This window comes from Polistes dominula, unplaced genomic scaffold, assembly GCF_049000335.1.
Source record: "Polistes dominula isolate Pdom_NZ unplaced genomic scaffold, Pdom_raw_medaka contig_15, whole genome shotgun sequence".
NCBI lineage: Eukaryota > Metazoa > Arthropoda > Insecta > Hymenoptera > Vespidae > Polistes > Polistes dominula.
Window position 1 is genome coordinate 8573630 of NW_028300915.1, and position 23984 is coordinate 8597613.

General features: G+C 41.2%; 2 long non-coding RNA genes across 3 annotated transcripts in view; one reads left to right on the forward strand and one right to left on the reverse strand.

The window, feature by feature from the left end:
- Positions 1–23984, forward strand: part of LOC149033237 (uncharacterized) — a 152015-nt gene that overhangs the window by 71921 nt on the left and 56110 nt on the right. Inside the window, exon 1 of one of the 2 annotated variants that reach the window (XR_016175973.1) lies at positions 21976–22442. The exons of the other annotated variant lie outside the window; for it this stretch is intronic. This is a non-coding gene — a long non-coding RNA (uncharacterized LOC149033237). Of the gene's footprint in view, positions 1–21975; positions 22443–23984 lie in introns of those variants that run through there. 2 annotated transcript variants of the gene reach the window in all.
- LOC149033238 (uncharacterized) overlaps positions 12381–23984 on the reverse strand; it is a 28968-nt gene continuing 17364 nt past the window's right edge. Inside the window, exons 2-3 of the long non-coding RNA XR_016175976.1 lie at positions 16852–16964; positions 12381–13751 (exon numbers count right to left, since the gene is read on the reverse strand). This is a non-coding gene — a long non-coding RNA (uncharacterized LOC149033238). The remainder of the gene's footprint in view (positions 13752–16851; positions 16965–23984) is intronic.

Below are 23984 nucleotides of genomic sequence, written 5' to 3' on the forward strand. Positions count from 1 at the left end.
ATCGCGGATAAGCTTGATGGCAATTGCGGAGATGTTGAATTATTACGACGGCGAGTCACCTTATGACCACTGGGAACGGCAGTTTCTTGCCTTGAAAAGGATACATCGTCTATCGGACGGAGAAGCGACGGTGCTATTTAGATTGAGATTAAAAGGGAAAGCGGCGGAGTGGTTCCACTCAAAAGCAGAGTATTCAGATATGTCGAATGAGGACTTGCTTGACGAAACAAGGAAAATGTTTCGTCACCTCCCTTCTTGGGCGGACAGGAAAAGAGAGTTTCTGCAGCGGCAGTGGAAGCGTAGTGAGCGTTTTAGTGAATATTATCATGATAAAGTGATTCTGGGGAACCGTGTATCCGTTGGTGAAGAAGAGCTTATTGAACACTTGATCGAGGGAATTCCAGACTTGGTTTTGCAGAACACAGCAAGGATCAGGGGTTTCCGGGATAAATCTGAACTCTTCACTTCGTTTGAGAAGGTGCAGTTGCCGGTTGGGTTCGAGACGAACCGTGAACAGAGTAAGCCGGAAAGAAGAGGGGAGTGGGCAGCAGGACGGAGGCCAATGGGAGTGGGTGAGGTTAAGAAGCAAGGATCGGATGGTCAACAGCGGATCCTCGAAGGTTGTCATAACTGCGGAGTGAGGGGACACCGTGCGGCCTTTTGCCCATCGAGGGAGAGAGGTATAAAATGCTTCAACTGCCAGGAGTTCGGTCACATCTCAGCCGGATGTCCCAAAAGGACGCCAACGGTGACGGTTGTGCGGGTCGACGAAGGTTCATCAGCAGATAAGGAATCTTTAAAGAAAACTGTTACGATAAATAATGCTAAGGTTTCTGCGTTGGTAGATACGGGCAGTGAAATTACGCTGATAAGAGAAAGCGCCTTCGCTGAAATAAGAGCGCCGCGAGTGGAAGATGAATGGGTCGTTTTCAGGGGTTTGGGTTCGGGCTTGATTAGGACACTAGGTCATTTTACGGCTGCTATCGGGGTTGACGGGGAAGAGTATGAAACCAAAATACATTTAGTACCTAACTCGTGTATGCGCCATGACCTCATCTTAGGAACAAATTTCCTTGACAACGTGAAATTGTTGATAGAGTCCGGGCACATTGAGATCCGGCGTTCGGGAAAAGCGCAACCAATGGAAGGCAATCTGCCGAACGTTTTAAGTATAAATGTTTGTGGCTCGGAGAGTCGAGTTGGTAAGGATGGGATCTGTGGGGAAGTCGCTGCAGTTTTAGAAGATACAGATTTTATTACAATTTTAGCAGAGAAGGTGAGACAACGGTTAGAGGAAAAGTTAGGTGTAAATCTTTCGGCAAGAAAAGAGGAAGTAGATGATTTAGTTTTAGAGGGTTTACAAGTAAAGCAGGTCAGCGAAAGGGGAGAGGGTTTAAAGCCCGCAAGGGGAAGTCCAACTAAAGGAACATCCAGTAAGCGTAAGAGGGATTCTTCTGCTCATGAAGAAAGTGTTAGTGATAGTGATATCGACGAATATTGGGTTAAAAACAAGAAAACTCCTAGGAACAGTGTTAAGAAAGGTAGTGGTAGGGGCAAGGGTGGAGATCATTCTAGCGCTATTACATTGTCTCCTAGACTAGCGGTAAAATTTAAAAAGGCCAGAGCATTGCGAAATAATTGTCACGGAATTTGTAAGCGGGTGAAAACGAGGGACAGAGGAAGACCAGAACGTAAGCCGAAAAAAAAGAAACATGAAAGCATTAGGGAAAAATATGTTGGAAGCTATAGTAATAATTTTCGTTCTTCTTAAGTAAAGACTCAATTTACCGTTTTGTTCATCTAGTAGTTTCAATTTTGTATGACTAGTTCATAAGATTAAACATATTTGACTTTTTATATTATTAGTAGTATTGTGTAATTGCGTTAAAACTTTGTACAGTGGTGTTGCGAGACAAAAGCGATGGAATGAATTTAAAATGTAAACGTGTGTGAGAGTTTAAGATGTGAAGCAAGTAAGAGTGTGAAGTTTTCATATTTTAAATCGAATGTAACGCAGCGTTGTCGCTTGTAATATGTGTAATTTCGTTGACAGTTTGTATAGCGTAAGCATTTGTGTTGGTTTTAAAAAGAACGAATATCTGAGGCCAGATATCATTTTCAGAATGGCCGAGTGTGGGAGTAGGAGCGTCTGTTGTATGTGTGTGTGCGTGTGCGGCGTGAAGAAGCTTCAAGGGTACGTTGTCTGGTAGCATAAACAGGGGCAAGTTCGTGGCGTTTTGAGTCGTAGCCACGGGTGAGCGTTCCCTGGAGGCGCAAACTGAGACAAACTGGTTGCCTGGCGAGATGTTGTCACGGGAGTATCGCCTAGCAGCCAAAACAAGGGGGCTTTAATATATAAATGGGGAACAAGAGAACAAGAGAGAGATTTAGAGAGAACTATACGTGCGTACGAAGGTGTGATCGAGTGCGATAAAAAGGCGATTAATAAATTAACGATTTGCGAGATAATTTGAGCGAGAGTGTTTCCGGAGAAGTAGTTTAGTGCGTTCCTTTACTTTTGGTGTATTTATTCTTGTTAACGTTTGTTTTTGTGTTCATTAAAGAGTTTTTCCTTAATCTTCTGTGTGGTACCGGTTTTCTCGGGGAATTCGGATATCCTTAGCTGGATACATAATAAGTGTTTTCCCTACAGATGTCATCGGCAAACCCAACCGTTTTAACCTCTAGCTCCCCGAGCCTGCTTAGGAGCCCATCGACAACCATGAGCCACATCAGTGGGGAGGTAACTCCACCCTGAGGGCACCCTCTGCCGACGTGCGCCCTGATGTCCGTCCCGCTGAGACTAGCAGTGATGATACGTGAGCGGAGCATGAAGTCCATCCACTGGACGACAGTGCCGTCGATGTGGAAATCCCTGGCTGCTCCGCATATAGCTTCGAAGGAAGTGTTATCAAACGCCCCCTCGACGTCTAAGAAGACACATAACGTTGCTTCTTTCCTGTCGAGGGCACCTTCTATCTCGCGAACGAGGACATGAAGAGCCGTCTCGGCAGACTTACCTGCTTGATAAGCGTGCTGTGATGGCTGCACCGGCGTCCTCGCTAGCGCTCCATCCTTTATGAACCTATCAACGAGTCTTTCCAGCGTTTTCAGTAGAAAAGACGTCAAGCTGATAGGCCTAAAAGCCTTGGCTTGGTCATATCTGTCCTTTCCCGTTTTTGGGATAAAGACTATTTTGACCTCTCGCCATGGCTTAGGTACGTATCTCAAGGCGAGACACGCTCTGAAGACACGGATCAGATGCTTGACTAGCCCCTCCCCTCCATTCTGAAGAAGAGCGGGGAAGAGCCCGTCAGCCCCCGGGCTCTTGTACCGCCGAACGAGTCCAGAGCCCAGCGAATCCTGTCGTACGTTACCACTGCATCAGCAGTGGTCCAGTCACCGGGTCTCGTGACGCGGAGCTCCTCCTGGGTCAGGGGGTTATGCTCGACCTGGCCGAATCCCGGGAAGTGTACCTCCAATAGGTGGGCAAGGATGTCCTCGTGTTTCTCAAGCTGCTCCCCATTCGGGAGAGAGAGTCCACCGAGGCTTGGTTGCGGGCCATTTGCGAGGACTCTGTGAAGGTTGGCCACCAAAGGAAGGGCCTCAACTTCAGAGCAGAATTTCCCCCCAGGCCTCGCATTTGGATTTCTTGATGAGCTTCTTATAGGCCCTCTGCTCGTTCCTATAATTAGCCCAGTCTTCAGAGCCATTTGATTTTGAGGCTCTATTTAGGAGGCGGCGAGAACTCGAGCGCAGTGAGCTCAACTCCTTGCTCCGCCTTGCCACTCTAGTCCTGCCCCCCCGTGTCCTAAGAGGGCAAGCAGCTTCGAAGGCCTGAGTGACGAAAGAGGAGAGTAGGCTCACCCGTTCCTCAATCAGGCCCTCAGTTCTTAGCCCTCCGCTTATACCCCAGAGCCTGCCTTCTAGGTCCCTCTTGTAGAGAGCCCAGTCAGTGGCCCTTGAGTCGCGGTAGGTCCTGATAACGGGCTGTGCCGTCTCAGTCCTGAGCTTGAAGAGGATGCGGCGGTGATCCGAGAGTGAATCCTCATCGTCCACTCGCCACTCCTCCAGCCACCGAGCCAACCTGGGGGTGCCCAGTGTTAAGTCAATCACCTCTTGTCTCCTCGAGGTGACGAAGGTTGGTCTGGATCCCTTGTTGAGAATCTCCAGATTCGACGACGAGAGGTATTCCAGCAAAGCTGTCCCTCTCATATTTGTATTTGAGCTCCCAAATGCGTGGTGCGAGTTAGCGTCGCACCCGATCACAAGGTCCAGCCCTTCTCTGCGGCAGTGTTCCACTACGGCCCTCAGTTCCTCTGTAGGCGGATGTTCGGCCGAGTCGTAGGGGAAGTATGCTGAGCAAACGATAACGTCGGTCAGCCCACCTCCCAACCTTAACCTAACCGAGGCCACCGCAAGGTCCCTGCTGCAGAATCTGCTTAGCTTCAGGGCGTGGTGCCTTTTGGAAACAAAGACACACGCCCTTGGGCCGGGTTCGCATGGATCATAAGCCAATGTTCCCATGCTGTGATCGATCCCTTTAACAAGTCCCCCATAGATCCAGGGTTCCTGTATGAGGGATATGTCTGTCTGCTCCACTGCTAGGTTCTGGCTGAGAACACCCGAGGCCGCTATGCAGTGTTGCAGATTGATTTGAGAGAGTTGGAGGCACGCTACCCCCCTAAGTGGTGGCGTGTGCGCCCCTTTCCCTCTGTTTTGGTTTAGGGAGAGGGAAGGGGAGGGGGAGGGAAAGGGAGAGGAGGAGGAGATAGGTACAGGAGGGGGTGTGGAATGGGGAAGAAGACAACAGGTCACGCTACCGGCCATCGTCCTCGATCCCCTGTCTCCCAACTGCCTTCGGGGCCTCTATGGTCCCCTGGGGCGTTGTGGACGGCCCCGTTAGGGACCAAGCAATAGTCCGTTGGACACCACGCCGGGTCTCCTCACGGGTCGTCTTGACCAGGGCGATGGCCTTGGGTGGTCTACCTCTGGCCTTCGTCCCGCCCTCCGTATTTTGAGCCTTTGCCCCCGCATCCTTTGCGTCAGTAGGCGCTTGTGACGCGTTGGCAGGTTCCCGCTCCTTAGGCGTCAGCTTGGGGACGGCTTTCTGCGCAGCAGTGGTCCCCGTAGTCGCAGTCGACTCCGCCGGACCCCTCCGCTGCGCGTCCGCTCCTGGATCACTCCTGGTTTCCCCAGGAGCAGGTGCTCACCTTCTCGCCTCCGCTCCGACCGGGGCCTCGTAAAAACGGGCCCTGCCCAGACCGAAGTGAGGGGCGAGCTCCCGCTTCTTCAATTGGTTTAAGGAGGCCGCATCCACACCTAATACCGCGTGGACCTTGTCCTGGACAGCCCTTCGGTCCCACACCCTCCACAGGGAGGTTAAGAGTCCCGGGTTCTGCCTCTGGAGTCTCTTGAAGATGGTCGGCATGTCTTCGTCCGTGTCGGGGAACACCGCCGTCATCCTCTTCAGCTTTGGGAGGTATTCCCTCTCCAGCACCTGGAGTTGAGCTCCCTCCCATGGTTTAAGGCTCGGGACAATGGCTTGAAGCCATGCCTTCGCCTTGTCGTCCGAGCAGGTTATCCAAAGAACTCCCTGCTCATAACGGGTCCTCTCGAAGTACGAGACTACCTGATCCGTTGGGATCGAGTCCAGCGCCTTAAGGAGTGCCCGCACTAGTGGTACACCCTGCTCCTGGCCGAATATCACTTCGGGAAAATCAACCGGCGCCACGGCCAGCCTCATATCCCCAGCCACAGCATCTGCATAATTGGTAGGACTTGTGGCGATCCTACTCTTCTTGTTTACCGGAGACCTTACCGGCGGGGTGCCGTCCGAAGGTCTGGGCCTTTTGGTAGGGCCCTGACCATCGGCTGCCCCCTTTTCCTTATCCTCGCTGTGCGGCTTGGGGGTTTGGCCTTGCAAAGCCAATCTGGCTTTGCGTGCCTTTTTCTTCGCAGCCCCGCTCCTGTTTTTCTTCTTCTTTGTTGTCCGTGGGTCCGGCTTTCGCCGATCCCTCATCCCCAGCGCTCGAGATCAAATTTATGGCGACTGGAGTGGGTTCCTCTTGCGAAGTCCCCACGCCAGCTTGTGTTTTTGTTTAAGTAGTTTTGTCGGAATCCATAAGAGTCTCACAAGTAGTCAGGAAATAAGCGGTCCGTCACCACAGAGCCTGTTGCGGTGATAAGGCAAGATACAATGGGGGTTGCCCGGTACCCCAAGGGCATCGTTTGCGACACTTTACCCAAGTGCCATCCAGCCATCGGCACGATTGCTTCCACCTTAGCTTGGGGAGTATTTTCCATATTAGTCGCCTCTTACGACAAGCAGGGATTACTGAAGGGGGTATTCTAAACCCGCCCCCTTCACGGGGTAATTGAAAACCATACTAAAAAAAAAAAATTGTATACCTGAGCTTCAAAAAAAGGATTATTTATATTTACTTAATTTCTGACGAATTATATATTTCCTTTGATAAACATCCTACGATTTTGGTGTCTATTTATAACTATCGCATTCAGCATTCCGTTTTTATTGCTTGAATTTGGAAAAGTGTACTTTTTATCAGCTTTTCCACACACAGACCATACCGATTACCTTTATTATATATGGTAATAATATTATAATAAATGAATCCTACAATTATCTTACTCTTGAAACTGTGCATTCGTCTCATTCTCTCAAAACTTAGATTTTTGAAGGTTTCATTTCTAACACGGGTGATCGGCACACATTTTTTTTGTTTTCTTTTCTTTTCTTTTTTTCTGTAGACATTTCTAGACGAACATTTTGACGAGTCTGTAACTCTAATAGCTATTTCTTAGTTTGTATTGGTATTAGAGATATACACTATAATCAAGCTGACGTTGCGCTCAGAAGCCTTGAAGGCTTCTTTCAACCGAGTCAAATCTACAAAGCAAATTCTTAATTAAAATGGTAAAAGAGGTGGGAACGAATGCGCGGGAGACTCGTGCGAGATGGATAGGGACGATTATACCAAAGAGTAGTATAACATAACAACCAGTAGCTAATATTGTGGAAATAACGATCTCGGTAAACCGCCACGAGGCAGTCGAGGTGTTCTACGTCAACTTGTTCTAATTTAAGTCACTTTCAAAAATAAGAACTGAAAGAATGAAAGAAAGGAATGAAAACAAAAATAAGTCGGAAGAACATTATTAAAACAAATTTCTGATACAGTTAATATGTTAATGTTGATTTGTCTCCTAAAATTTTACAAAAAATTGGTCAACGAAACTGAATATATATATTTTTTAGTAAATATTAAAATTCACAAACATTAAGCAAAAATTAAAATTGAATATTCAACAAGGAGTAAGTAAGAAAATGAAAATGGTATCAGCTTTAGTAAATAGGAAGGAAGACTCGTAAGTGGTCGGATTCTTTAAGTACAGAGACAAAAAGGAAGATAATTGTGTTAAGAAGGGGTAGAACAAGTAAGACTAGTATTTTCTTGAAGAATACACAAGCAAAGAGAAGAAGAAGAAGAAGTAAAATACGTGAAGTAGTAGTAGAGTTGTGGTAAAGACAAAGATAATGTCGTGGAGATGAAAGAAAAGAAAGTGGAGGAAAAGGAGGAGGAGTAACAACAATGCGACTGCTCCACAGAGTCTTCCCCTCTTCATTTTATTCCCTCTTTATACCGATGTCCCATTGAATGCAACTTATGGAAGCTCGTTCCGTAAAGTTGCCTCGCGGATTTTCGTGGGGTTTGTAAGCCCCCACGTCGTTGACAATGGCCTTACCTCCACCCTTACCCCATCTCCGTTTTCATCTCCATCTCTTGTTCCTCTTCCTACCTTGGCCTTCTTCGGTGCTCCTAGGAAGGTATCCGTTCGAACCAAGCCAACAGTTTCTCATTCCCATTACCTTGCCGGTGAAAGTTTGGTGGACCTAACGGAGGGAAAGGGTCGAGAAGTGGTGGTGATGTTGGGGTTCGTGGGCTCTCATTCCAGCCGCAAGATTTAGAAGCCAATTTTCGCGAGCATTGACCAAACTCTCCCGCTGTTAGTCTTCTATCTTTTTCTCTCTTTCCTTCTTAGTCTTTATATCGAAGGGAACGAGGACTCGTTGAAAGGAAGCTCTAGAAATATAGCCACCGTTCTTGCTGACCATTTACTCTATCTTTTCTCTTTTTATTTTTTTCTCCTTCTCTAGTTTCGTTTTTTCTCTTTCTATTTTTTTGCACGAGAGTCACGTTAAAGAAATGGTAGGGGGATGACGAGGGGAAAAAGAAAATAAATAGAAAGCTTTTTTTCGATTTCGTATTCTCGGACTCATGCGATTTGAAAGTATAAAACGTCTTCTTCGCATGGTCTCTTTTAGCCCAAGAAAATCGTATCTTTATACGCTCACCGGTATTATCGTTTAGCTATGAAAGTCCATCAGGTTCGTAAGGCCGTTAGGATTTCAAAGGAACGTTCGCCTTTTGTACAATTTTGATCTATCTGTCCAGATTTTATGGCTTTTTCTCTCTCTCTCTCTCTCTTTCTATCATACTTTCTTTCTTTCGAAAGCGTGCTAATACGATCACAATATTATAGATCGTATCTACAACTGTCTCGCAACGTAACGGACTATTTGTCGTCGGATAAACGATTCGTTCGATCATCCAAATGGGAAGGGGGGGAGGAGGCAGAGAGATTGAGATCTTTTTTCTTGATATTGAATTTCCAATCGTCTATTGTAACCACCTCAAAAATTCGTCGATAATCCAAACTAAACGTCGACAATAACGAAAAAGATGAAAACGGCAGAAGAGAGAATTCAAAGAGAGAGAGAGATTCGGTTACGAACTTTCCTTTCCTATATTTTAAATTTTCGATAAAATATTTGAAATTTGAAAACTTTACCCACCTGGTTTGTCCTAGCTAAGAGAAAATCGCGAAAAGTTAACAACGATATCGAATTTTCGAGCTTACGATCAGAATCAACGGGAACAATGATGTTCGAGTTAGTATTGCGCTTAGATTGTCTCCTATCTCCCTTTCTTATTCTTCGTTGTTCTTACGCTTTCTCTCAGATACTTTCCATTCACATAGATCGATCGATCGAGCTCCAAAAACTTTCCTCATTTTATCACCGATCATTAATGTCCTCGGTAATTCCTTTATATACGATGCCTCCGGAAATTTCTTTTCGTGTTTTAACGAGAACATTCATTGATGAAAAAATAAAAAAAAATAAAAGGAAAGAAAAGAAAAGTAATGAATAGAAAAGTAAAGAAAAGAAATTAGAGAAAAATGAAATTTAAAAGAGATAGACAAAGATTTGAGAGAATAACGAGGAGAAAATTGTTTATTACGAGATACCAAAAATTCCAAGAATAAAATGGAAGAAGACTGTTTTCGTGTTGTGTAACGTAAAGTTGTAGATTTAAAAGAGGAAGGTATAGAAGGATGAAGAAAGATAGAAAAAAAGTATGTGGGAGAGAGGGAAAGAAAGAGAAAGAGATAGAGAAAAAGGAAGTTACTCTCGTGCAATTACTCTCCCTCATATCCGACGGCGGTCTTTTCATTACCCTCCTAAACGATTCTCAAGTGCGCTCACCTATCACATTCCCCTCTATCGTCAGTTGAAACTCGAAATACCAGAGGCATAGGTATATAGATGAAGTAGACGGAAGCAACGACATCGTTATGCGTTCTCTGCTCATGCTATAACGTTACCGAGGTTACCGAGCCTCGATAATTACTTCTAACTGTGGAGAACAATGGCTCGTGTCCGTCATAACTGTCAACCATCGAGATTTTCTAACGTTATTTAACACTTCTGATTGCTTATTAGCTCTAATAACTTTGAAACTTATGACTTCTACTGTCGTCACAGATATATTTTTACTTTTATTTTCTAAGTAAATTGTTAGATGTGTAGATACTTTTTTTTATAATTTCGATGAAGTTGAAATTAGTATTTAATTTTGTTAATTGGATAAATTTATTGAGTAATATTTTCCAATTAAACATAACTCTACGAATTCTTTCATTTAACAAGATTTAAATTACTTATTAGCTGTAATTGTTAAGCAATTTACGATCTCTCTACTGTCATCAAAATTTTAAGAACTTGTTATCGATTGCAATGTTATTAAAATTTTGTATAAATATGCTTGACAAATTTAATTTGTTAATTTTTCTTTAGTTTGACATTATAAATTATTTATTTGATATGAAAATTATGTTCTTCCTATCGTTATCAGATTTATCCTTTCTTATTTTCGAAGATAATCCTAAAAAGAAATTAAGTACATTTTTACAATTAGTATACAGTTCAAATTTCGTTGACTATACCCATTCGCGATAGTAGTTTATCTTTCTCCCAGACACATTTCAAATTCGATCATCTGTCGGATCGGTCGTTACTAGACGCAATTTACTCTTCATTAACGACTTCACGAACGACGCGACTCGAAACAGTTGGAAATTACTCTTGCACGGACGTTTTACGTTCTCTCGAAAATGTGAAACTTTTTCTCTCTTTCTTTCTTTCTTTCTCTTTCTTTCTCTTTCTCTCTCTTTCTCTATTATTATTATTAGAGGGTCGGAAGAGTCTATGGTGAGAAATCGCGTTGAAAGTGGCAGCTTGGAGGTATAAAATACAGATTTAAAGAACGTGATACGTTAGGGTATAGTAGTTGGCTATTAATCGAACCCAAACCATGGCAAACAATTTGCACGGACGAAAAGGCCCGACGGGACGAGATACGTGGCATGGTATTCTCATCTCTCTCTCTCTCTCTCTCTCTTTCCACCCCTTTCTTCTCCCTGTTAAGCTTCGTAAGAATTCGTAGGTCGTTCACATGCCAGAGACTCGATGCTCCTCTTCGGTCGGATGCATGCATACAGTGCACGCCTATATCTAGACACATAGTTTGAAGGACGTTCCCGGAGAACTCGAGGAACTTGCGAACGAGCCGATGTTTCGATCGTCCGACCGGTGCCGAGCACATACCTCACGCTCGTCAAATAACTCGGCTAAATTCAAAGCGGACCGCGGATCGATCAGCGTTCATCGTCCTTGAGCTTTACCAGAGAGGAAGTTTACTGATTGTGAGAGAAAATATATATATATATATATATATATATATATATATATATATATATGTATAGTAATCCTCCAACGTAACTGTACTTTCTCTTTCCTTACCAACCACTTCAATGTTTATGACTGAACATACCCAAACTGTAGGTCCACTTTAATCGGTATATCTCGAGTACCTCGACGATAAAGCATGTTCATCCTGTAAGATGCCTGGCTATCCTCGAAACGAAGCTTCAACTTTTAATTTGATTCGTTTTCTCTCTTTATATCTTTCTCTCTTTCTCTCTCTCTCTCTCTCTCTCTCTCTCTCTCTTCATTTCTTTTTATTCAATGTTGTGGTGAATAAAAAAAGATAGGAAGTTAGTTTGAAGTAGGAAATATGATCTAGAAACTTTAACTCGATTGAAGCTCGAGGTTGTTAAATGAGAACTAGCATCGCTGATAAGTGGTCGAATTTAAAGTGGTGCTAGCGAACAAGGGGAAATTAGAGGATTATGGGAAAAAACGTGCATTAGAGAATAAGAATATTATATTCCTAGTAAGTGAGTAAGATTACAGTTTCACCAAACGTATCTATGTATGTATGTATATTTATATAGCTACCTAGCAACCTACTTTAGAGATAAGGTTCATTAATCGCGAATGTTACTGCAGAAAGTACGCATGAGAAAGCAAGAAGGAAACACACCATGGTCTTAGGATAATGGCGTTATTATAGTCGAGGAACAGATAGTATCGTAGGACGAGAACCAGATCCGATGAAAGTGCACGGTATGGGAGGTAAACTTGAGTGAGCAATAGGAGAAAGAGGTAGAAGAGGAGGAAGAGGAGGAAGAGAATGAGGAGGGTGATTCTCGAAAGGGCCTTCTGGCAGGCCTCGACCAACAGACTCTCTATCTTTATCTCTCTTTCTCTTGCATCAAATTTGAAGGATAGTATACCTCCTGTTAAAGAGCGCTTACCATCAGCATCCATGCACATACATATTCGTGTACCTTCTCTTTTCCTCTCCTTCGTCCTCTTCTTCATCTTCTTCCTCCTTGACCGATTGTCGAGTTATCGGTAATTCTTCTCGTCAACGGTAGTCATCGTTGTCTCGCTTCGGATATCTCAACTCGTCCATTTTGTTGCCCTTAAAAATGACGCCCCTTTCGACCTTTCTTGCTAACCATTGTCGAACAGATGCTACAGGTCAATCAGCGTGGAAAGGTCGATCTTCGAAAATGAGTTATAACTTCGATGGAATTCTTAAAGAAAAGGAAAATCTTGCGGTATACATTTATTATTATTCAACAATAAGACGAATCATTTAGTTTGATGTTACTTTACTATCGTAATAAAATATCTTTTTTTTCTATTAATCAGTGTTTGTTTAATTTTTTATTTAGTAGCAAATATTTTTAATATAACATTTGCAAGAATCTTATTTATTAGTCACTTCATATTATTTCAAAGATATCCCAACTTCAACAACATTTTTAAAGAGAAATTTCGTTGTTTAATATATTGAAAAACGCTGTTGAAAATTACATCCTCATTTCCTAAGTACTATCGGAATATAAGCAAGTAGAAAAAATTGTTCAGTTGGAGGTAGGTTACCCTTACACTTATTTCTTTTATGTAGTAGAATAAAAAAGACTTTACTAACGTGCACCAGCTGACGCGCCTTAGGATAATAATGTCGTAGGGCATGCGCTAAAGTTTAATTAACAATGTGACGTAGCTCTTTACGTTCGCATATTAAAGGAATATATAGTTAGCCCGGAGGCGTCATGGACGGTGCCGGGCGATGGCCGAGGAACTATTACGCACATAGTGGCCTCTCCGTGGCTGATTAAGCTCACAAAAAGGCGTAGAAGCAACACAAGGGAATATTATTACTGGTGAATTTCGTCTAATTAGAACGGACCTTGCTCGTTTCCGCAGAATGTCAGAAGGTTTAGAAACGGGTTGTGATCTTATAAAGAGGAATAATGGGAGAAACAGAGAACGAGAGAGAGTGAAAAAGAGACAGATAGATGTTTGATATTTCTTGTGACGAGTTTACTTCCGAGATGTGCTTTTCGTGGATTGATTTATGATTCTTCAACATAAATTGAGTCTGACATCTACTTAATAGTAGAAAATAATTTACTTCTATCCATTAGAAGATCTTAACTTTTCCCAGATCACTTTTATTTTTTAATTTAAAAAATAATTTTCTAAACTATTTTGAAAATAACTGGTCGACTCCTCTTTTTGTGGAAATATAATTATCCTAAATTAATTAAGAAGCCAATGTATTAATTAACAGCTGATGTTCAATCGATTTGAAGAGACAAGAGTGCTGAAGGTTATCTTTGAAATTAGCCTAAACGAATCTTGTAAGATATCCGGCTGGAGACAGGCAACATGAGTAAGGTTTCTTCACGGTTACGATTCTTTCGATAGTCAACTCGTCGTCATCGTCTTCGTTGAAGATTGTGAGTTGTTGGTTTGGTCGTACACGCAGCAAGCTAGGACAACGACCCTGTTCGTTGTCGTGGCTTACACCCTATGTGCCGTTGCTGTTGGGTATAATAAGATGTCGGCCATAAACGTCTTAGCACTTTGCGGGCTACGCTTAATTGATCGTCCCTCCTCATCCCTCAACCCTATTCCTTATCCAGCCTTCTTACCCTTCCTTCTTTTTCATCGTTTGAACGGACATCTAAAAAGAGAGAGAAAGAGAAAGATATGTTTCTACCTAATAAAAAGAGTTCCTACGTCTTTTTTGTGGGCAGGTAACTTCTGAGAATATTAGGACCTCGAAAAAGATCCAGGTTATAAACCTGATTCTCAGAGGCTATGAAAAATCCAAGCTTTCAGTTCAGACCAGGAGCGTAAGCAGTAATTATTACTGTGAGCATGATATTTCAAGGAATAATACTATCATGCAAAGGATATTAACTTAAAGATTAGTTGAATAATTTATGGTTTTGTGCAAAAACGTCGACTTTAATTTTGATCTATCTTATATCTATTTTTTTTACGAACAAAGTAGACATATTCTGAGAAAAGAAAGAAGATATTTGTAAGTTAAAGTGATTCGTAAAGAAAGAAAGAAAGGGCAATGGTAAAGAAGGAAATTCCGTCTCGATAGTATCATCGAGCAGGAGTCTATCATTAAAAAGTACTTTCGGTGCTTTCTCACTAATCGTCCGTCCGCTCTTGAGACTAACTACTCGCCCAAGCGTGTCTTTCTCTTTCCCTCTCTTTCATTCTCTCTCACAATCGGCTGCTTCATTATCGAAAAGAAGGGCCAAAGTGCTTTTCCTAGAATGATTCGTTACTACGAATCGTTGCTGATGGTTGGTTGGTTGGTAAAATGGCATTGGTGGAACTAGCGATTGTGGTGGTGGATGAACGGTGGCGATCAACTCACGTGGAACAGAAAAACTCAACCTAGCCTCAACTTCCGAAGATTAAAGGGTCCCGCTCTTCTGACCCATAAGCAATACCGCGAGCATTAAACGCCATGTGTTTGACAACGTAACGCACCACGTCGAGATCTGAGAGAAATGCCGACTTCGAATATGGAACACGTGTAAGGTTCGCGACTTGACTCTTAACATAGAAAAGAGAATACACATAGAAAGAGAAAGAAGAAGGAGAAGAAGAAGAATCATCATCATTTTCGCTTTCGTCTTCGTCTTCGTCTTCGTCTTCGTCTTCTTCGTCAGCGACAAGAATCTTGAATATATACGAAGCAGAGTGCGGATAGTATATAGTCGGATGTACAGAAATAAAGCAGACTAAATTTAAGCTGGCACTTTGCAATAAGACCTCCTCGGGAAGACTCGATCGAGAAAATACATTTAGGACCTTGACTCTTTCAATCGTTTCCTACTTTCTAAAATTAGTCTATTCTATTTCTTCCGCATTATTACGATACTTCATGGATTTTCGTTTAATTTAATTATTACGAGTTGTTCGGGTATTCGTGATTACGGTATTTTCAATTTTTAAAAAACAATTTATCAATGGAAAATAGCTATGAATATTTAACGTACACTTTTTTTTATTTATTTTCGAATTCACGCACTGAATATGTGTTACCGATTGATTCACGACATAATGACTCATATAAATTCTTAGAAAAAAATCCATCGATGTATTTTTGTATGCAAGTAAATGCATTGCGACCTATACACATATACAATTTCTGGAATCGAAATCAGTGAGTAGGCATAAAAATTTACTATGCTTCAATTGGCTCGTCTGGTCTACAAAAGAAGGACAGATGATATCACGACACATATGCCGGGTGATGCGAAAATTGTTTTTCACGAGATCTGAGCTATAAAGGTAAAATGAAATTGTTTTGTTTTAAAAGGGAACAATCTTATTTCTTCAATGAAGATAATGAAGAGGAAAGAAGAAAAATGTTTCTAACGAAGAGAGTAGAGAATTCTAGTAAGTCAGTTAAGAAACAAATAAAAGAGACGAAGTTACGAGGTGAAATGAACTAAGGATATTAAGTTTCCTCGATAGGATATTACAGGAAATTGAGCGGACCAAACGGATTTCCTTTTATGCGCAGGCATCGATCGAGCCAAGTGGCACGCAATCAAGATCGGCTTCGTTATCGGCGTAATGAGCGGTCATTAAGTAATCACGCTAATCCAATGTACTTTTTTCTGCTTTTACTCCTCTATTCTTCTTTTTCTACTTCTTTTTCTTATTTTTCTACTATGGTTACTACTTCATCTCTTTTTGCCAACGATTCGATTAGGTTCGTAGTCACGTGAGAGCTCGAGCGCAAAGAAAATGATTACTATACTCGAGCTCAGTTGTTTTGAGTGATGATCATCGAGAGAAACGAAATCTGCGAATAGTTTATTTGCTGTAGCGAAAGGGCGCGCAAATATTTGTTGGAAAATCCGTGGGTTATCGTAAATATTTGCCAGGATGTATCTCTAAAATGAACGATCGACTCGTACTAACAGAAACACATCGAACGAAATATAGTATACCAATACGCACATATATACATGTAACCGGTTTTTAATAATGTCGAGAATGGAACGTGTTCGAATAGAAACGTGAAAGTGATCAACGGATTTACGTTCTTTGTTCTTGTTTATTCAATTATAAATCGTACTTACATTTATGGCGAATAGTATTGGTAGATAATCGCGTGGTTCGTTCTTATTAAAAATAGACGATTTCTTGAAAAATATCTTTTTAAATACCAATTAAAATTAAAATTACATTTCTTTTATATCATTTCCATGACAAATATGTAAAAAAATTTTAGATATAAAAGTCAGATAATATTTGTCATGCGTGAAACAACGTATGTTAGCATCGATGGTGACACGTAGGGGAAAGATTTTTCTGAAATGATAGTTGGAAAAATACGAGAGCGCTATGATCGATCTATAAGTCCTATCTCTGTTTTGAAATCGTTGGAAATAGTAGGACCACCATGGAAGTTTCCTATAGGAGAGACGCCGAGATACACCTGTACCTTTCGGAGTCAGGTGCTATCCGTTTCGGAACATCGCTTCGGAACGTCGCGTAAATCAGAAGGGATGGTCGCTCAGGGGGAAACTGACCTTCGTGGAAATCAATATCGTCCCGTAGGGACGAAGGGAAGACGGTATCTGGGCATACGAGAAGGTTAACCATGTATTTGTAGGTAAGAGTATATTCGTCCATGTATTCCAACACGCTTACACGTTGGACGCTAAGTTACGCATATAATAGAAAGGGATGTATACATTTATGTGTATATGTGTGTATGTGTATGCACATTCGATGCTTGCCTTGTAGAAGTTGAAACGAGGGATGAGTTGATCTATGACTCACACAGTCAGGAAGTGCGCCTCGGTGACAGCACACGATGCGTGACGAAGTCAACCTGCCGTCTCTCGATATCCTTGAATCATGTATAGCATTAGTATACTTTGTCAAACCTATAAGAAAACTTATAAGATAAAAAAAATGAGAGTAATCTCTTTCTTTTGTGCACTTTTATATTTTATGCCTACCTATTTTGTAGCTTTTTCTAACACTCTGAAACATATCATATATCGACTTTGTCTTTTGGAATAGGAGGAGCCACGAGACTATCCCTTCGAACGGAAGTGCGATCCGCAGGGCCACGTGCCTCATAGCAAATGCGGAACCGAAAAGGAGGCTCGAGAAAAGTAGTCAGAGAGAAAGAGAGAGAAAGAAAGAGAAAGAAACTTAGGGTAGATCGAAATAATGGGGGGAAGGAAAGCCATAGAAAAGAAAGTAAAGAAACGGTCGAAAGGATAGCGGAAATAAAATTTCTATTAAGGGTAGCCTCGATGGCTCAATATTCAACGTATTTCCTCTTCTTGCTGTGTTTTTTTTTATTTTATTTTATTTTTAGAAGATAGACGATCTTTCTTTTTATCGTACGTCGATTAATTTTACTTCTTACAATCGATTCCTGTCTCTGAGTCACGTTCTACTTTTTTTTAGTGTCTTTTTATTATCTTCCCAGGATTACGCTTATTACGTGAAAAGAGGGGACAGAAAGAAGGAAGGAAGGAAAGATGGAGGAAAAGAAGAAAAGTTCTTCTTATCTCACTTACTGCATCACGTTCTCTCGAAAAGAAAAAGACGAAGGGTGACAGAAAGTAGGAAAAAGAGGTGGCCAAGCAAGCACAGCGAACGATCGCGGAAAGGCCAATTTAACTTCTTTCAACCCCTCCCCTCTTTCTCTTTCTCTCTCATGTAAAAGAAATAAACCTCTTTTGCAATCTTTCTCTCTTCTTATTCTTGTTCTTCGTTTTCAACTCATCAAGAGATCGTAGATAAATGTAATTGAATAACTGTCAAATTAAGCTGAAAACGGTTTTTGAATTATACCTTGTTTGGAAAATCAAATTTGTTTTGCGAGATATAATTAATCGTATAATTGTTTCAAGATAAGTAAAATTATTAACAAATCTTTGATTTAACGTAAAAATATAAAATATGTATATTAATCAGAGGAAAATAATATGATAGATTATCGAATTACCGAGATTACAGACGATACCATTTAAAGTTTCAGATCAAAAAGTGTGGTTGTTTACCCACGTAATTCGAGTTAAATATAAGTTTCATGCTTGATATTATAACCTACACGTCTCTTTCTCTTCTCAGTAGAGTAACAGCAGAGCGAGTGAAGTATTAAGTGATTAATAGCGACGAGATTTTTAATATCTGCAAAGCGTCCTTCTGACGTGCGTTTCAACGCGAACACTCCATGTCGCGTTTCTTCGTACGCGAACTCTGGCAAGTTTGTCCCTTTCGTCGTGGTAACAAACGACTGAGAGACGAGAGAATTATTGTTGGTTGGAGAAGGGGAAAAGAGAGAGAAGAAGAGAAAGAAAGAAAATAAATAGAAAAAAAGGAAGATAGAATATCGTGTGATTATAAAAATTGCGAGTATTAAAAAAATGGGCGTTTTAAACACGTGAAGAATTTTAACCAATGAAATGATTTTTAAATTAGAAATATGTCAGAAGATACACAGTTTTACGATAATTGTTCATGTTCTGTGATAAATTCTATTGGAAGAATATTTAGGCTAATGTAGTATTGAGAGTGCCGCGTGGCGTCGTGACGGTGGACTCGTAGACGCTACATTGTTCTTCCGTTGTTTTTTTTTTATGTGCTGTACGTCTCGAAGTGCGTGCGTTGTTAGTTATAGGACGTCAACCGAAATGCGTGGACGTAGCGTTTCTTATTCTTAGTTTTTCTTTTGTTCTTTTATGTAATGCATATTATTATATCTGAAATATAGTTGTTCAGTATCTTAACCAAGAGTGTTGGAAATCATTGGATAGAATTTTCCAATAAATTTTAAATCAATACTCGTATAATACTGGGTTAACTGTACAATACATATTGCGAAATCAAAGAACACTCACATTTACGATTGACGTTTGTTTCCTGTGCTATCTTTAACGTTTTCGTAATCTCTGTGCAGTCGCCCCCTAAGGCGTGAGCCTAAGAATCACCTTTTCCACAGAGGTTATACAAGCTTTGTGGATCGTGAAAATCGTGGCAGCGTTAAAGCATCGTGTTCCACCATGGAAACCAATAAAGATTTACGAGAATGGCGACCTTTAAAGACCAACGAGTTTGTCTCCCGAAGCGGAGCACGCGTTGTCGCTTGCCGCGTTATTTCGAAAAACACCCTATGCGATCGTTCTCCTGATAGTTATGAGAAGGTTTACTGAGTTTAAACACCACGGGGGGAAGAAAATCGAAGGCACTTTACATCGCTGACATTCCAACGTAACTCGTGACTCCCTCCTCTTTTCCCACATGCTTCCTTACTCTCTCTCTATCTTTCTCTCTCTCTCTTTCTTTTACTTTTTGATGTACCTTATTATCGCTTATTGCCCTTTGTTAGGTGAGTCAAACTAACGTTGTTCCCTACTCTCTATGTCCACCTTTATCTGTAAAGGGCAATTCGATGATAGTTTAATCACGTTCGATGGTTGTTCTATTTTTACACGTTTCACATGACACCTAATGAAATTGGTAAAGAACGTAGATACGCGTTCCAAAAGCAGTTTCAACGTTAACACTCTACTCTCGTGTAATTTTAATCAAGGTAAGTAAAAAAGGATAAATTAGGGGTGGGTAGAGTAGGGAATATGGATATAGTATAATATAAATGAACAGAGTACGTAATGTAAGTTATTTCCGTGCTGTGACAGATCCGTTAGTACTTTACTGAGTGAGTAATGTGGCAGCAACAGACCGACCGACCGACCGATCTACTCATACAACGAACGAGGCTATGGTTATGCTATTAAAAGTGTGGATCATCGAAAGTTCAGCACCGTGTGCCGTCCGATAAATGTGGTCTGCGGCTTTTCAAACGCTTTGGACTTTGAGCGGCAATCGCGGTGGGCCTTTATCGACTCGAACCTCGTAAACAAGTCACACTGATAGACGTATTCGTAGATAATAGGAAAATTAGATTCTAATACGGTTCATGCTTCTCTCTCTCTCTCTCTCCCTCTCTCACTCACTCTCCCTCTCTCACTCACTCTCTCTCTCTCTCCCTCTCTCACTCACTCTCTCTCTCCCTCTCTCACTCACTCTCTCTCTCTCTCTCTCTCTCTCTCTCTTTCATATTGCCGAATTACTATTTGCTCTACAAAAGCTTTCAACTTGATTCATCCTAACCATACCACTAGATATGTCTCTCTCGTATGTGTTAGAGAAAGAAGATAAAGGAAAGAAACTCGAAGGATCGAACGATTCAGTATAGTGATTTGACACGGTGGAAGAGAAGGAGAAAAAGAAAAGAAAGGAAAAGGGAAAAGTAAGAGAACCTTTTTCCTGGGAGAAGAAATCAATCCTGTGGCTTGCATTCATTAGCACCGCCTTAATGACTCTTTATGACCTTTAGGGTAAACTTATCTGTGAGTAAGCCAAGCGTATCTGGGAAAGACCGAAACGTGATTTATTATCTGAAAACAACGAAAGTATAAAGCTTAGAGAAAAGAAAAGACATAAAGAGAGAGAAAGAGAAAAAAAAGAGAAAGAGAAAGAAAGAGAAAGAGAAAGAAAGAGAGAGAGAGAGAGAAAGAAAAAGATAGAGGATTGACTCATAACTATGAGACGATACGAAGAGTGAAGGTAAAAGGGAATAGTGTAGCTTGGAACTCGAGACGCGATGAAGGCTTTCGTCGTTTGCACAAAACATACCACGAACCGGCGCGACCCTCAGGCAGAAATTCGCCGACGTGGTGGATCGAGGAGAAGAAAAGAGAGGAGAAGGATTGGCGGATTGGAGGATAGGAGGAAGTGAAAGGGTGAAGGGTAGAGAGGAGCATGATTCGGAGTCCCCTACGGGGCTCTGTAAACGCGACATTAAAATCAGCTTACAAATTGCTTCGACGACATCTATCCGCTTGCTGATAGAAAGAGAAAGAAAGATAGAGATTGAAATCCGCGAGAGGGCTTTGAAGAGGACGAGCACTCTATCTATCCTTTTCCCCTTTTCAACTCCTTCTTCTTCTTCTTCTCCTTTTTATCCTTTTTATCTTTCTTTTCCTTTTCTTTTTCTTTGTTCTTTTCCCTCTTCTTTCATTTTTTTCTTCTTCAAGTCCATCCCTCTTTCCACCACCCCCTTCTCACCGGTCGACTTTACCAACTCAATTGCCTGGATTCTCATCCATGCCGACCCGGCAGAGAAATCTTTTGCAAGCATCGCGATTTTCACGAACGAATCGACTCGCAGCAGCATATCCTCGATTTGCTTCTATTTTCTCTCCGCGATCGTTTTTATTCTATTTCTTCTTTTTCAAAAAGAGTCTTCTCTTGTTTTTCGTCCTTTTCACTATCCACTTGTATATTCTTGAAGAATATAACCATATATAACCATCCGAAAACCGAACGTCATTTTCTCTCAATGATAGAAATAAATTTTATTTGATGTAAAGATTGAAATAGTTATTTAGCGAATATGAGAAAGAGAGAGAAAAAGAGAGAAAGAGAGAATGAGGGAAGGATCGTTTGAATAAAGTTATCTGATTTAATAGATCGAGGAGATTGGTTGGTTGCTTTGACATCGAAATCTTCGAACCCTTGTTGATTTCTTTTTTCTTTATTTCTTTCTTTCTTTTTATCTTTCCCTTTTTTTCTTTTCTTCTCGAAAGATTCAGCATTGAAAGCATCTCTCGTAGAAACCAATAGACTCGTGCCCGACATACTTCTACTTTTGTAAGTTGGATGAAGAGTAGCTAGTAGTAGGAAAGAAAGCCGCGTAATCTTCGCTTACGCGTTTCTTTCGTTTCTTTTTGAAAAAGCATTCAATGCTATAGCCTCTCTTTTTCCTTACCTTCTCGACTCGGAAATTCTTCGTTCTCTTTTGAGGAGGGCGTTTCGTCGATATCTAAAATATCTACAGTTCTTCTTCGACCATTCGGCTTTGAGACGGTACAGCGAATACTTTGAGATGAATAGATACCAAAAAGGTAGAGGTACGAGGGAGAGAAATATTCTGACTTCTCGCTACAAGGAGTGGCGGTTTCGAGATGGGAAAGAGTGGTTCCGACTTTCTCTTTCATTCTATTTCTCTTTCTCTTTCGATCTCTTTATTTCTGTCTTTATCTCAACGATTTGCGAAGTCGTTCTAGAGTCGTTCGAACTCTCTGATAAACACGGTACGAGTAAGAGTAGTAGATAGAAAGAACGTACGCAAGCAATGAACTTCTCGCATGTGTGACTCAGCTGGCAAAGTGAATTTTTATCTCTCTTCCACCCTCTCTCATCTAGCATCTCTTTCTTTCTTTATTTATTTCTTGCTGAGAGCAGAGGAGACCACCCTAGCCTTCTTCGAGTGGAGCCTGGAGGACCGACCGAGAAAGATCATGTACGTAAAAGAAAGAGAGAGAGAGAGAGAGAGAGAGAGAGAGAAAAGGGCTAGAGGGGAAGGGAACGAAGAGAGGAGAAAAGCCACAATCCTCTCGAAAAACGCTCACTCGAGTCTACGAGTGCGGCTCTACAGAAAAGGATTTCGGATGAACGCGCCTCGCGTTAAGACCGTCGTACGTAAGGAAGCTTAAAAGCTAAGCCCTGAGCCGAATGACGACGAATCGCGAGAGAATTGTGCACGATAGAACAAACCAAAGGTATTTTCCTTCTCGAGAATCCTCAACCGACGACGGAAAGCGCCATGTACTTACGCTATTGATGCGCTAACACCACGACTACCACGACTTTCTTCTTAAGGCAAAAACCTTTAACGCCTAACGTTATCCTTTCGCTACTTTTGCATTTTATCTCGCGTTTTATGGATTTTATTTTATCTTCTTCTTTCTTTCTTTTTTTTCTTTTTACTATTTCTTTAAGGCGCAAAACAAGATTACCTTTATAATTAGAAATCGCTGGTAAAATTTTATCTTCTTCTTCTAGAGAATAATCCCTACTAATTGGGTTTTTGGTGGTTCATCGTAATTAATTATTTTTTAATATTTTTTTCAAAATTAATAATAAGGTATATTTAAATGTTTATTTCGAATATATACACGATATTTTTGTGTCAAATCTCTACGAGATCAACCTACAACTTATTTTCTTTCTTTCTTAAGTAGAAAGCTAAATTTTGTATAAAGGCAACATATTTATCGTACAAATAATTAAACAAGTAGTATCATTTCATTTTAGACTCTTAAAAAGGATTGAGTTAGAAAAATTTAATGGAAAAAATTTCAAAATTACAAAATAATTACAAAATAGTAATTATTACATCAAAGTCGAATTTAGGCGAGGATCTTGAACCTGAAAAAGTTCGATTTGATAAATTATCTGCATTGTATGTGTAGTAGGAGGAAAGAGGAGGAAAAGCTGTACGTTGAAGTAAGAACTAAAGGAGAATAGTAGGAGTAATCTCATCGAGGCGTGAAACAATTCCCTCCAGTCGAAGTCGAGTGCTTTCCGTAAAAACCGATTCCGAGTAATAAGGTAGTTCCTTGAGCTTATCCTGCCTTCCATTCACGGCTTGGGTCTTTGCTTCTTAGTTCTTCTTCTTCTTCTTCTTGACTTTCCTCTTTCTTCTCCACCTTCTCCTCCTTCGCGTAGAACGAACCGAAACGAAGGCAATTACGCACTACGGCACTTGAAATTATCGCCCTTTTTCTTCTCTGTCTTTCTTTCTTTGATTCCTTTCGTAAGAAATCGAGCGAATCTTTTTCTTTCTTTCTTACATTATTTATTTTCTACACCTTCGGCAATGTGCTTTCACTTTCGCGACAATCGATACAGGTCCGTTTCTCCTTCATTAAAGTGTCAATCCAGTCTCGAGAGGTAGTACTTTCATCGCCCTTAGTATCTTTTTCTTCTTTTTGTCTCCCCCCCTCTCTCTCTCTCCCTCTTTCTCTCTCTTATTCCTTTTCTATCCGATATCTCACTCTTC